At 49.3% G+C, this 13989-nt stretch overlaps 1 protein-coding gene across 6 annotated transcripts in view; it reads left to right on the plus strand.

The window, feature by feature from the left end:
• Window positions 1–13989, plus strand: part of LOC137417775 (inactive rhomboid protein 1-like) — a 120001-nt gene that overhangs the window by 9505 nt on the left and 96507 nt on the right. The window contains exon 1 of one of the 6 annotated variants that reach the window (XM_078785965.1): window positions 10421–10752. The exons of the other annotated variants lie outside the window; for them this stretch is intronic. The gene's annotated coding sequence lies outside the window, so the exon portion shown is untranslated. Of the gene's footprint in view, window positions 1–10420; window positions 10753–13989 lie in introns of those variants that run through there. 6 annotated transcript variants of the gene reach the window in all.

A 13989-nucleotide genomic window follows, 5' to 3' on the forward strand; every position in this document is an offset into this window, starting at 1 on the left:
CAGTTTACTTTGGAAGAATTCCCAGGAAGAGCTCATGTCAGATAGTCTACTTGCCAAGCCTATAGAGCCCTCTTGTAAACCCGGAAATGTTGAGTACCCCAACGTTTTAAGTTAGAAATGTACAGTATGGGTCCCCAGCACTTAGAAACTGCCAGATGCTAACTTGCATATGTTGGGCAATAAGCAAAATTAGCATTAATAGCATTAACCCTATCAAACACAGGCCTGGGACACTGAAATTTCTGTTTCACTCTATTGCTCCGTTTGAATGCTACAGGAAAACTCCCATCCACTCACCATAGAGACTGCGACCCTCCACCATATCATAAATGGCCAGGTGGCAGATGAAAAGGTGAATGTGCAAGATGCATTGAAGATCGGACAGGACATGAGCACACTGTTCTCTTCATCACTTCCTGAGATTTCATGCGCCCATCTCAAATAAGGTGGTGACAATGACATTCACCAAAAAAAGAGTGAAGGTCAATGCGAAGATCATATGTGACCTTGAGGCGTTGTTTGCTCGGCTGCTGGTGGTGGGGAGCAAGAGAAGAATGGAGCTCTCTGCCCTCTTTGACTATGAGCTCGGCCCGGTCCCTGACCCATCATCGATGAGTATGGATGCCTCAGGAAGGGTAACAGGCCTGTGATCGTCCAGCGTCTTGGAATCCTTGCCCCCAATCCCCACCCACCACATGTTGTACTCGTTGATGCATAGCAGCTCATCTACCACGTGGTGTGGCCATCGTCAGGCACTGTGGCTGACCTCGCAGCTAGCATGGGGCGCCGGCTTAATCGCTACATCACCGAAACATTTGTCATCTTTGACTGGTATGAGCAAGTCTCTGCCAAAGACCACGAGAGGCAGAGAAGAGCTGGGGAGAGCTCAACAGAGTACCGACTCTCACTGACAACCCCTCTACCTAGCCGCGACAAAGTGATGAAGAGCAAGACAAACAAACGGAGACTGGGTGAGCTCCTGTGCACACACAGCATAGGAGATCACATCAAGATGGTCAGCAAAGCAGACAGTATTGTCACTCATGACGAGGCTGACGTCTCCCTCATCTCATACATGTTGGATGCAGCCAGTCGCAGAGCTGAAGCAGTCCGCATTCTCAGCGACGACACTGATGTTTTCGTACTCATGGTCTATTGGTGCTGGAAGGTGGGTATCACATGTAACCTGCAGATGGAGAGATGGGATGGCACTATTCTCAACATCAATTCGACAGTAGAGAATCTCGGTGAGCAGTGTCGCTCCATCCTGGCTATGCATGCTCTCTCCGGATGTGACACCACCTCCTATCCCGTGGGGAAAGGGAAGGTGTCCGCACTCAAGGCCATGAGAGTAGTACCTGGTGACCTGCTTCACTTCATCGGAGAGGAGGGAGCTACTGATTTACAGATTACAGAGGCAGTGAGTGGTTTCTTCCTGGCTCTGTACAACGAGAGGGAGTCGGCATCTCTGAACGTCGCCAGATATGACATCTACCGAAAGCGCAAACCCCCCCCCCCCCCCCCCCCCAGCACTGAAGACACTGCCTCCTACAGAGCGCAACGCTCTCCTCCATGGACGGCGTGCCCATCTACAGGTGCTGCTTTGGAAAGCAGCAGACTGCCCTGACCCACCAGCTGTGGACATAACAGAGTTTGGATGGAATAAGAAGGAAGGCGAGAAGGGAGAGGAAGTCATCATGCCCATCCTGGATGCAAGCCCCGTTGCTCCTCCTGCCGTGTTGGAAATGATCAGCTGTAGCTGCAAAGCTGGGTTAAAGCCCTGTTTAACAGCAAAGTGCAGCTGCGTAGCTGCAGGCCTGGCCTGTACCAGCTACTGCTTCTGCAAAGGCTCTGATAGTACATGTTGCAACACACTCACACACTCACAGCAAGGGAAGCAATATGACAAGAATGTAGAGTCAGGAGAAGAAGATGAAGACGAGGATGAGTTTTATGATGAGGATATGCTTTATAACAGTGCAGAGTAGTAGAAGTGCAAGACGCTCTTTCTTGATGGAAGTTTTATGTTGTGTAACTAGTGCACATATTTTTCAGCTCTGATTATTTTGGGTATACTTGTGTTTTAATTTTGAGGATATTATTTACCCATAGTCATATTATTCTAGTTTGGTATGGTACTTGCCTTTGTTACCTCTAATACCTGTGAATAAAAGTGGAGCAATAGAGCGAAACAGAAATTTCAGTGTCCCAGGCCTATGTTTGATAGGGTTAATGCTATTAATGCTAATTTTGCTAATTGCCCAACATATGCAAGTTAGCATCCGGCAGTTTCTAAGTGCTGGGGACCCATACTGTACATTTATAACTTAAAACTTTGGGGTACTCAACATTTCCGGGTTCACATTGCTGGCAAGTAGACTAAGAGGCAATAGAGATGGGAGACCAGTCCAGATGATTGATGGCTGCTTGAAGACCGTACAAATCAGCCTGAGTGAAATGCCAGACTCGTCGATGTTGAGGAGTCTCTCTGATAATGGCCAGACAGATGTCCACTTTATCAAGCAAATGATCAGATGAAGCAATTGGAGCAGAAGACGAACAGCAGGCCTTTGCAGTGAAGTTGGTCATAACCAAGTCTAGAAGAGAAGATGCTCCATTGACTGAGATTCGGGTCGGGAAATTGACAGATTGTGTCAGTCCCAATGAGTCGCACAAGTCCTTCGCTGAGATTCCCTGGCTGGTGAGAGAGGTACCCACACCCAGCCAGCTGGCATGATGACAGTTGAAGTCGCCACATATGAGGAAGAGAGAGTTTGGATGAGTGGATAGAAGTTGGTCCATGTTGTCAGACAGCGAAATGTAAATGGAGTCATCGTTTGGAGGACGGCACAAACACATATGAACAAAAGGTGGTAGCAGAGAGGAAGCCATAGCCAGAGGTACTCCTGGGGTGTGGTGGAGAGAGGGCAGTGCAAGGAGAGTGAGTAAGAGAGTTTTTGATAAAGATAGCAACCCCGCCTCCAGGACGAGGCTCAGGTCTATAATACCAGAGGAGGGAGTAACCAGGGAGAGATATTGAGGATTCAGAGACATCTTGAAGGAGGAAAGTTTCTGTTGAGCAGATTACGTCTGGTTTGTCAGAAGCAATCTGTATGGAGAGATCAGTCAGATTTGAGCGAAGGCCCCGGATGTTTGAGGTCCATACCGTTAAGGAAGAGGGAGAGGGAGCATCTGGTAGAGGACAGGGGAGGGGAGGGGTAGGGTAAGAGGAGGTAGGGAGAGTTGATGATAGTGTGTCAGAGATTGCAGAAGAGCTAGGAGAAAGGGAAGGATGAGGAGGACAAAAGGTTTGATGGTGATGTTTGAGGGGGGACAGAGCAAAGTAGAAGGTTGGAGGAGGTGGAGGTATGAGATAGAAAGGAGAGGAAGTGGGGTAGGAGGCAGCTTTAAGGAGGAGTGGGGAGAATTGGAGAAATATGGGAGGAGGGGGGGGGGGAGATTTGAAGGGGAGGGGTTGGGGGGAGGAGTTTTGAAGGGGAGAGGTGAGAGGGAAGTTTTGAAGGGGAGGCGGAGTTTACGATGGGAGGGGCGAGGGGGAGTTTAGGATGGGAGGGGTGAGGGGGCAGTTTAGGAGAGGAGAGGCAAGGAGGGAGGATTGAAAGGGAGGGGTGAGGGGGGAGTTTTGGAGGGGTGAGGTGAGGGGAAGATTTGAAGGGGAGGGGTGAGGGGGAAGAATTTAAAGGGAGGGGTAATGGGGGAGTTTTGGAGGGGAGGGGTGAGGGGGTGTTTAGGAGGGGAGGGGTGAGAGGGAAGTTTAGGAGGGGAGGGTGAGAGGGAAGTTTAGGAGGAGAGGTAGGAGAAGAGGGTGAGAGGGAAGTTTAGGAGGAGAGGTAGGAGGGGAGGGTTGAGGAGGAGTTTAGAAAGTGGATGATTAATGAAAAACGAACATTTATTACAAACTGGGTTTATTGTGATTTTCAAGTCGGAGATCCGTTTGAAAACGTTAGAGGATGGGTGGAATTAAGGTTGGTTTAGAGAATGTAGAAAGGAGGAACTGTGAGAAATTGAATTTTTTTTGAAGTGGAATCAATTGAAGAGGAAATTGTAAAAAGCCTTTTAAGCAGGAAGAAAAACAGCATGTTGTAATAAACCACTGAATAAAACACTGCAGGGGTAAGTTTAAACATATTTAAATAATATTTAAACAAAACCGTGAAAAACAATCTGGGAAAAGTCCCTGAAGTGAGGGCATGGATCTGAGAAAGAAGAAGAAAGGGTTGAATGAGCATGGAGGAAACTAGAGTTGGAAAGGTGAGTATCGGCTGAAGCGGAAGAAGAATAAGGTGATACAGGGGGTGGGCGAGACAACAAGCACGTGGTCGTGGGCGGGGACCGCGAGGAGAGAAGGAAATAAGAAATAATTTTTTTGTTTGATTTTTTTTTTTGTATTTGAAACGTTTGATGAAGGGTAAGATATTGTTGCGAATATGGAATTTGGCCTCCATATCCGCTTGTAAATATTCCCCTATTTTCTCCAATACTCCCCAACTTTCCCCAATCCCCCATTCCCTAGTCCCATTGCATGTAAATAACAATCAGTAGAGCCGACCTCCCCTTATTCCCCCATTAAATGTCGTGCCCAGGTCCACCGCACCACACGTAGACAACTTTCGGACATCTTCCTAATTATTCTTAATCTATGTCAGTTAAGGCCTCGTTTCCATTAATTATGACTCTTCGTTGCACCAGAATGTGATTATATGGCATCAGTAGTGAGTTTAGGACCTTTCCCATACCTCCTCCCATCTTCTTCCCCAAACAACAACAATAACAACAACTACAACAACAATTACAACAACAACAGAGGAGATGGCGGCGGAGCGGGGGAGGATGCGTCCTCACACCGGCTCGATTAGCGCCATAGACCATGCGCTCCACGGGGTTACCACGAAGGGGCTCCTTGTCAGCTCCTCGTCAAGGGCGGAGCCTGGTAAACCCCCCGCACGCACCCAATGAGAAGCAACGTGCCGATTCCACGAGGCGGAGCTAACGAGCCGAGGGCGTGTCACTCCCCGCCGGATATACGCGGCCCCGCGCCGGATGTGACGTCAGATGCGCCCCCAGCCTGGAGAGAGAAGTCGCCACCCCTCGAGCGCTGCAATACCTCCACCGCATCTCTTAAACTGGACCGTACGTGATCCTGCCCTGAGCCCAGGTGCACCTGGAGCGATCGCTACCCGCTTTCGTTGCAATCAAACCCCGTGTGAGTGAGCCTTGTCCCGTTTATTTGTCGTCTGTGGGGTTAATATAAGTGTGTTTAAGTGCCCACCTTCCTATGTTTCCCTCTTGTCCCTGTAATCTAAACCTTCCGCATTATTGTAATAACAACCTTTGAGAACCGTATCCCTGGTGTCGTGTCGTATTAATTCCAGCCGTGTGTCTTCTTTTTCCTTCATTGGTCTAGCATAGCGCGATTCGTCAACGTTCGGGCACAATCGGGTAACTTGTGCAGACGTGGTCATACCATAAAACCGCTCGGTAAATAACATCCAAGCCACGTCTGTAACAATTGGTGTCGAGGAGTGGAATTCGAACCCGGGACTAAATTAGTTAGGCCCAAATTTTGGGAGGGAAAATCGGGCCGGAGCGCGTACGGCGCTCGACCGAATCGATTCGGAGCGCGTTTCCCGCGCGAAATTATAACGGCGAAATTTGAATTTGTTTTACGAAAAAAAATAATAAAATAAAAACCGAATTTTGAAAGTCGCGCTATGGCGGATCAAGACAGCTGGGGTCCGGTAAAGGAGAGTGAGGTAGGGTCGATCCAGGACCAAAATGAGGGACAGGAGGAGAGCGAAGCAGTGAGGGCGGCAGGTTCGCAAAATAGCGCCGTCACGCACGAAGAAGCGGGCGCGCAAAATGGCGCCTCGCTGATCACCGCGCCAGCGACCGTGGCAGCGCCCCCGATGGATTGGGGCCTTTTTTTCATACAAATGAAGGCCCTTATGGCCCAGAGTAGTGAGCGATTGGAGGGCCGGATGGATGCTCAGAGTGAGCAAATGGGGGTAATGGGGAACCGGATGGATGCTCAGGGTGAGCGATTGGAGGGCCAAATGAGGGGTACCGGTGAGGGATTAGAAAAGAAATTTGAGGGGTTAGACAACGGGATAAAAGAAGTAAAGAATGGGTTAACGGGGGTAGAAAACAGAATGGCCGCTCAAGAGAATCAGATAGAAGGAGTGAAACATGGGTTAACGGGGGTAGAAAACAGAATGGCCGCTCAAGAGAATCAGATAGAAGGAGTGAAACATGGGTTAACGGGGGTAGAAAACAGAATGGCCGCTCAAGAGAATCAAATAGAGGGAGTGAAAAATGGGTTAGAGGGGTTAGAAAACAGTATGGAAGGCAAATTGAGGGACATGAGGGACCAAGCGGAAAGGGAAGTTAAACAAATGGAGCAGCAGATAGAGGGGGTCAGAATGGGGGTAGAAACCAAACTGGATGCTCACAGGGAGGAAATGGAGCAGATGAGGGTGGCATCTGGGCAGGAGATGCAAGTGATGGGAGAGGAGATCAGAAGAGGAGTGAGTGAGGAGGTCGGAGGAGTGCGCGAGGAGGTGAGGCACTGTAAGGAGCGCATGGAGAAAGAGGTGAGAAAGGGGACTGTAAAATTGCAAGGTGGTATAGAGGAGTTGACGCTGGGAGTAGAACAACTGACAGTGGGACAAAAGGAGTTGGGGGACCAGGTAAAGAAGAACACAGCGGTAATAGAGGGTTTAAAATCGACACAGAAGGAGATGAAAAAGGACGTAGGGGTAATTAAAAAAGAGTGCCAGACGGTACATGAGGACCTGACGAGGAAAATGGACAAGGTGGTAGAGGTAATGGAGGTTAAAGAGCGGGAGGTGCGGGAGCACATAGAAAAAAATAAAGTGGAGTTAGAGGAAGAACTTAAAGGGGCGCACGAAGAGATGAAGGAGATGAAGCAAAAATTAGAAGAAGTGGAAGAAGGGGTGAGCGAAATTAAGAAGCGACGGAGAGAGGATAAGAAAGAGATAAAGGAGGAAGTAAAAGAATTGGTCCAAAGTCTGTGTTCGGATCGTGATGATGTGCTCATTAACCGGATGAGGGATTCACAGGTGATGGAGGAGAAGCGAAGAGAAAGAGGACCCGGTGTAAGTGGTGACCAATATGGTCGTGCGTATGATGCGCCAGGTGATTTAAGAGGCTTGGGGGTCGAGATAGACCCGGGTGTTCGTGAGAGGCCGTTGGTGAAGTGTGCGACAGGTCTGGTGTGCGAAAATGGAGGTGTGCAAGAAAGTCCGACTCTGGGGTGTGTGAGGAAAAAGTGCGTGCCAAGGAGTGAGTGTGCTGGCGAGAGTGAGTCGGTCGTAGCGCGTGTGCGAGGGAGCACGTGGAAGCGCGGGGTGGTGAGTGTTACAGAGGGTGTGACGGGAGAGTGTGCGCAAGAGTGTGCGCGAGAAAGGTGCGTGACGGACAGGTGCATGAGGAAAGAGTGCGCTGTCAGAAGTAAGGAAGAGTGTCCACCTGTGGTGAGTGTTACAGAGGGTGTAACGGGAGAGTGTGCGCGAGAAAGGTGTGTGACGGACAGGTGCATGAGGAAAGAGTGCGCTGTCAGAAGTAAGGAAGAGTGTCCACCTGTGGTGAGTGTTACAGAGGGTGTAACGGGAGAGTGTGCGCGAGAAAGGTGTGTGACGGACAGGTGCATGAGGAAAGAGTGCGCTGTCAGAAGTAAGGAAGAGTGTCCACCTGTGGTGAGTGTTACAGAGGGTGTAACGGGAGAGTGTGCGCGAGAAAGGTGTGTGACGGACAGGTGCATGAGGAAAGAGTGTGCTGTCAAGAGTAAGGGTGAGTGCGTTGTCACGAGTGGAGGTGAGAGTAGTGAGAGTGACAAGGAGAGTGAGCTGGTTGTGACAGGTGAGCGAGGATGTACACCTGGGATGGAAGGATGTACACCTGGAATGGTAGAGCGTGAGTGGGAATGCACGCTGGAGTTGGTGGTGAGGCACGTGGTTGGGTGTGCGAATGAGAGCACACCTGTGATTGTCACAGAGGGGGTGCGAAGCGGTGTATTGGTGAGGTGTGCTACCAACGAATGTGTGCCAAAGTGTTCGGTGGTCAGGTGTGTGACCAAGGCTGTGAGTGGAATGGGTGTACCTGGGTGTGTAAGGAACGGTACAAGGAGCATGGAACCGGCTGGAGGTGTGAGCAAGGAACGGGCTGCGGGGTGTAAGCAAGCAGGTGAAGCATCGACGGTGACCGGGTTAAAGGTTAGGTCGACTTTTAGCCGAAGCGGGCCCTCGGTGCGTGCCGGGTTTCGCGTGCCGCGAGAACCAGCGGGGATCCGAGCCACGGCGGGTTCGAAAGGACCGCCGTGCGCGATCCGTGCCGGGCCTCGCTTTGAACGGCCGCGTCCAGGCTCCACTAGGCGGAGCTGGCAGCCCGATAGGAAGGGTCGTTATGGCGACCACGTTTTGTTGAGACGTGCCGGCAGGTCGAGATCGGGACATTGGATGGCTCCACGCCGAGGTGATGCGTGGGATCTCGGCCCGGGTAAGCCCCCGTCCCTGCCCCGAATGCCGGACGCATCCACCCGCTGGCACAAAACAACCAGCATCCATTGCTTGGCTTTACGAAGCCGGGCTTTGGACAGGGATTGGCGCACCGAGAGGTATTAGTGAGTCGACTGGGTGATGAGGTTAGTGTTTTGGATCCAAAATTAGAGAAAAACAAAATTTGATGATTGGCAAGGGATTGGCAGTAGTGATTGGCAGATGATGGGTAGTGATTGGCAAATTTTTGATTTGTTGAAATTTGATGTGCAAAATTGGTAGTGAGAGACCCCCGATGTGGTGGGATGGCATCCCTGCCACCCTTCCCATGTGGGGGGCAAAGGAGCTATAGCTTATGGGGTGTATGGCAGTGAAAACTAGCCCGGGTGGGTTAGGATATTGTGTGTAGGGATCTAGCGAAGATGACAGTAGGTAACGTTAAGGTTAGTTAGTGACTGATACCTGTAGTGGGGACGCAGGTAGATTAGTGTGGATTATAATGACGAGGGAGCGCAATAGTTTAAAGGGACGACTGGGAAGCGCAAGTTTCAGAAGGGAGTAGTTAGCTGAGATGATGCCGTGTGTGTGTGAGAATTGAACAGGTGTGATTGCACAGGTGTGCAACTGGACAGGTGTGATTGCCCAGGTGTGCAACTGGACAGGTGTGTGGAGCAGTGTATGAGTAGTGAGTGTGTGGATCAGCGCGAATGCGCTTGGGGAGAGAAGGGTGCAGGTGGCACCAGGTGTGAGAGCACAGGTGTGCAGGTACAGGTGTGTGGAGAGAGTTGGAGTGAGTGGTACGGAGTGGTGTGCATGGTGCGAAGGTGTGGATGGGGGAAGAGTGGACCCCTTTCACGAGTACCCGGGGCGGGTAGTGTAAGTGTTAGGTAGAGGGTACAGGTAAATTGTGGTTGGATATTGGCATTTGTGGTGCGGTTGCAGAATGGTGTTGTGGATGGGTGCATTAGTGTTGTGGAAATGGCTGGGCGTGTAGCCTGTTAGTGTGTGTAGTTGGTTGGGCACTCCACCACTGTGAGGATGTCGGCCAGGTGAGGCCGCAGGTGGGCTCTGGGAGCCGGTAGTTGTGAGTGGGTGCCTGAGGGTCCCGGGTGTGGATCGGGCAGCCCAGTGCCAGAGAGGGCACCGAGTGGGGAGAGAGCCAAAGGGCCTTCCCCAGGTAGTTAGGTTAGGGTAAGGAGCAGGTAAGCTCGGAGGCAACTGCAGTGGTGGAGGTGTGCAGGTGGGTAGACCCACTGGGAGAGGTACACGTCGCAGCCCAGAAATTGTACGAGGGCACCGGGAGATGAATCGGGGGAGTGAGACCCCAAATTGAAGAGCACCACAGTTTGGCCAATGGGAATTGGTTTTTAGAACCCATAGTGTAAGAGGGCCAATGGTTTGGCCGGAGAAAGCCCCCGGGTAGTGTAAAGTTGTTAAAGTCATTTAGGAGATAGTTAGGATTGATGAACCTGTCGCACCATACGCAGCCACTTACCTGTGGTGATGATGATGACTCCACACCTGTGTTTTCTTTGTTTTGTGCAGGAAATGAGATTGCTGTGAGGATTTGTGAGACGCATCACGACGTGGATGAGACATTGGGGTGATTCCATCTCTCCCTCCCTAGGAGGGACTGATGATGAATTGGTAATGGCAAATTTTGATGTTGAGTTGAAAATGGCAAATTTTGAGGAGAGTTGAAAATGGCAAATTTGATTGGTTAGGAGGGAGAGAAGACGAATTTGGTTTATGGGAGGAACGGGGAAGACAGTAGGGATGTTTGTCGATTTGTAAAGTAGATGTTTATGGGTAGTGTTGTGTTTTGTGGATGCAGTAAGGGGTAAGGGAGGGGCCATGTAGGTTACCTGGTGGGGGGGGGGGGGGGCGTACGATAGGAACGTACCTGTCTCACCTGGTTCCCATGTGCCCCCAGTGTGCATCACCTTACATTGCGTGCACTTTTGCGCCCTTACCACCTTACTCACTTGTTTCTTCTTTTGTCTCCCACCTCCGAGGATCTGGCTTTGGGGTAGAGAGAGAGGAGAGAGAGGTGCTGGCTGCGCAGTTGTGGGCCTGCACTTTCGCTGTTTGCTGCCGGGATCGATACACCATATGGACCGCAATGTTTGTGGCCACCCACAATGGACCGCAGTTCGTTTGCGGCCAAGCACCACCCGGGGATGGACCTCTGGGTCAACGTGGCACCTATGCCATACAGGTGAACCACTTTTAGTTAACACCAAGTGCACCACAAGAAGAGCAAGAGACACCTGCAGGGTTAGGGGTTGTCGAATTTATTTTTAATCATTGAACAATGGTGACTGCACCGATTGGTGGTGGGGTGGTGCTTTTGATGCTGGGAAAGGGTGCTCTGCACGTTATTAAAGGCCGTCGGCCACAGAGCACTCGTGGGTTGGTGTATCGATGTTGGCAAGCGCGCTCTCTCTCTATGCATAACATCTGCATGTGTTCCTCCAAAAACAGGTCCTGGATCGTAGTGTAAATAGCAGCGTAGTCTTGTAAATAATGCTCCCTACCGGCTGTATGTTTAGTTTGAGAATTCTTTCCGGATTCGGTTATCCTGTGGGTGTGTTTCTGTGAGGAGAAGGGTGCAACGTCGCAGGGGGACATATTTACTCATTTGTGAATATCTGTAAAACTGTCGCACTCAGGGTAGAGTTAATAGTAGAGGGAACTACATTGCGTGCCACACTAAAGTAGGTAAAAATTTATCGGGTCGGGACGCCCCGAGGGTAGAGAAGGGTGCAATGTTGCGAATATGGAATTTGGCCTCCATATCCGCTTGTAAATATTCCCCTATTTTCTCCAATACTCCCCAACTTTCCCCAATCCCCCATTCCCTAGTCCCATTGCATGTAAATAACAATCAGTAGAGCCGACCTTCCCCTTATTCCCCCATTAAATGTCGTGCCCAGGTCCACCGCACCACACGTAGACAACTTTCGGACATCTTCCTAATTATTCTTAATCTATGTCAGTTAAGGCCTCGTTTCCATTAATTATGACTCTTCGTTGCACCAGAATGTGATTATATGGCATCAGTAGTGAGTTTAGGACCTTTCCCATACCTCCTCCCATCTTCTTCCCCAAACAACAACAATAACAACAACTACAACAACAATTACAACAACAACAGAGGAGATGGCGGCGGAGCGGGGGAGGATGCGTCCTCACACCGGCTCGATTAGCGCCATAGACCATGCGCTCCACGGGGTTACCACGAAGGGGCTCCTTGTCAGCTCCTCGTCAAGGGCGGAGCCTGGTAAACCCCCCGCACGCACCCAATGAGAAGCAACGTGCCGATTCCACGAGGCGGAGCTAACGAGCCGAGGGCGTGTCACTCCCCGCCGGATATACGCGGCCCCGCGCCGGATGTGACGTCAGATGCGCCCCCAGCCTGGAGAGAGAAGTCGACACCCCTCGAGCGCTGCAATACCTCCACCGCATCTCTTAAACTGGACCGTACGTGATCCTGCCCTGAGCCCAGGTGCACCTGGAGCGATCGCTACCCGCTTTCGTTGCAATCAAACCCCGTGTGAGTGAGCCTTGTCCCGTTTATTTGTCGTCTGTGGGGTTAATATAAGTGTGTTTAAGTGCCCACCTTCCTATGTTTCCCTCTTGTCCCTGTAATCTAAACCTTCCGCATTATTGTAATAACAACCTTTGAGAACCGTATCCCTGGTGTCGTGTCGTATTAATTCCAGCCGTGTGTCTTCTTTTTCCTTCATTGGTCTAGCATAGCGCGATTCGTCAACGTTCGGGCACAATCGGGTAACTTGTGCAGACGTGGTCATACCATAAAACCGCTCGGTAAATAACATCCAAGCCACGTCTGTAACAATATTCAGGGGAGTTAGGGGGGAGAAAAGAAAATCAAAGAAAAAAACAATACAGCGAAGATCGATACAATAATACAGATCTATAATACAGATCAAATATAATACGATACAATAATACAGAAGATCGATACAAACAATACAGATCGGGTGAAAAGCGATATCTAACATGATATTTAAAAAAGTTATGGACGAGTTATGAATAAACTTGGTGGACGAGTTGGTTTGGTGAGAAGAACAAGCCGATTAGATTTTGGTTCAGGTCCGAATCCAGATCCGGCTATCTGTGGGATACAAAGCATAAACTAATCAGCCTGGTGGAGGTATGCGCTCTACATAGTGCCGTTCTAGTTCAACATCTGCTGCACTTGTGCTTGGTCCACAGGTACTTTTCTGTTTTTGACAACTTCCAGTCTCCTTAAACCTCTTGCACCACTGATACTTGTCCTCGATGGTGGATTCCTCCCATACATTGTACGGAAATTACGCTGAACTTCCGTGTCAGATCTCGTCTCGATGAAACATTCAATGCACTGAGCTTTCTCCTGTGGGGTCGCCATTTTATTTTACATTTAGCCACCAAACCTTGAAAATAAGGAGAACTTTGTGGGTTTCTGTATCATATAAAACTAGGACAATGTGACTGTGTTGCCAATATGCCTCTGCATAGTCCCATAACGGGTAGATGCCATCACTCTTCATATGTATGGGTAGGGGATAACATTTGTAAAGTTTTGTGTTGATCGGATAAGGTTCATTTTTCTATCCAAGATGGCTGGCAAACCACGTGATCTATGACATCATAATTTTCAAACTATATGCAGCAGTGCTGTTAGATGACATTTGTAAAATTTCACATCGATAGGGTGAGCGGTTTCAGAGATATGATTATTTAATATTTTCCTTCAATCCAAGATGGCTGCCAAACCATGTGACCTATGATGTCATAAGTTTAATATTTCAATAAAAATGGGTCATAGATCATGTGCATGCAATTTCAGATTTTTAGGATAAGGAATTCGATTAAAACATTTTTGGCCGGTATACCACTTCACCTATGATGTCATCATTATCATGCTTTTGTTCCCCATTGGGAGTACTTGACAATGTGCCAAGTTTCACATTTTTCCATTTGGCGGTTTCTGAGAAATAATTATTTAATTATTTGCGTTTAATCCAAGATGGCTGCCATACCACGTAACATATGGTGTCACAATTAGCATAAAAACATTCTGCATGGGTGTCACTCCTACCCTGAAAGTTTCGTCTCGATTGGACATATGGTTGCTGAGAAAAACGAGGTTTATCCCGTACAGACGTACGGATGGATGGACGGACGGACGGATGGACGGACAACGCGAAAACATAATGCATCATAAACATAATAATATAATGCCGACTTTGTCGGCGGAGGCATAACAAAGGGTATCATTAAATAATTTGTTACTAAATATATTAACAACCAAAGTTGCAAGATCTTTTTGGAACACCCTGTTCAAAGACTAAGAAAGGTGTGCACTGATTTTTAAGTATACTTCTGACCTCATTACATGACGATAAGCATTTTACAAGGATAGATCACCAATAAACAACCATAA

This window comes from Myxine glutinosa, chromosome 10 (assembly GCF_964187855.1).
Source record: "Myxine glutinosa chromosome 10, kmMyxGlut1.1, whole genome shotgun sequence".
In the NCBI taxonomy this organism is placed as follows: Eukaryota; Metazoa; Chordata; class Myxini; order Myxiniformes; family Myxinidae; genus Myxine; species Myxine glutinosa.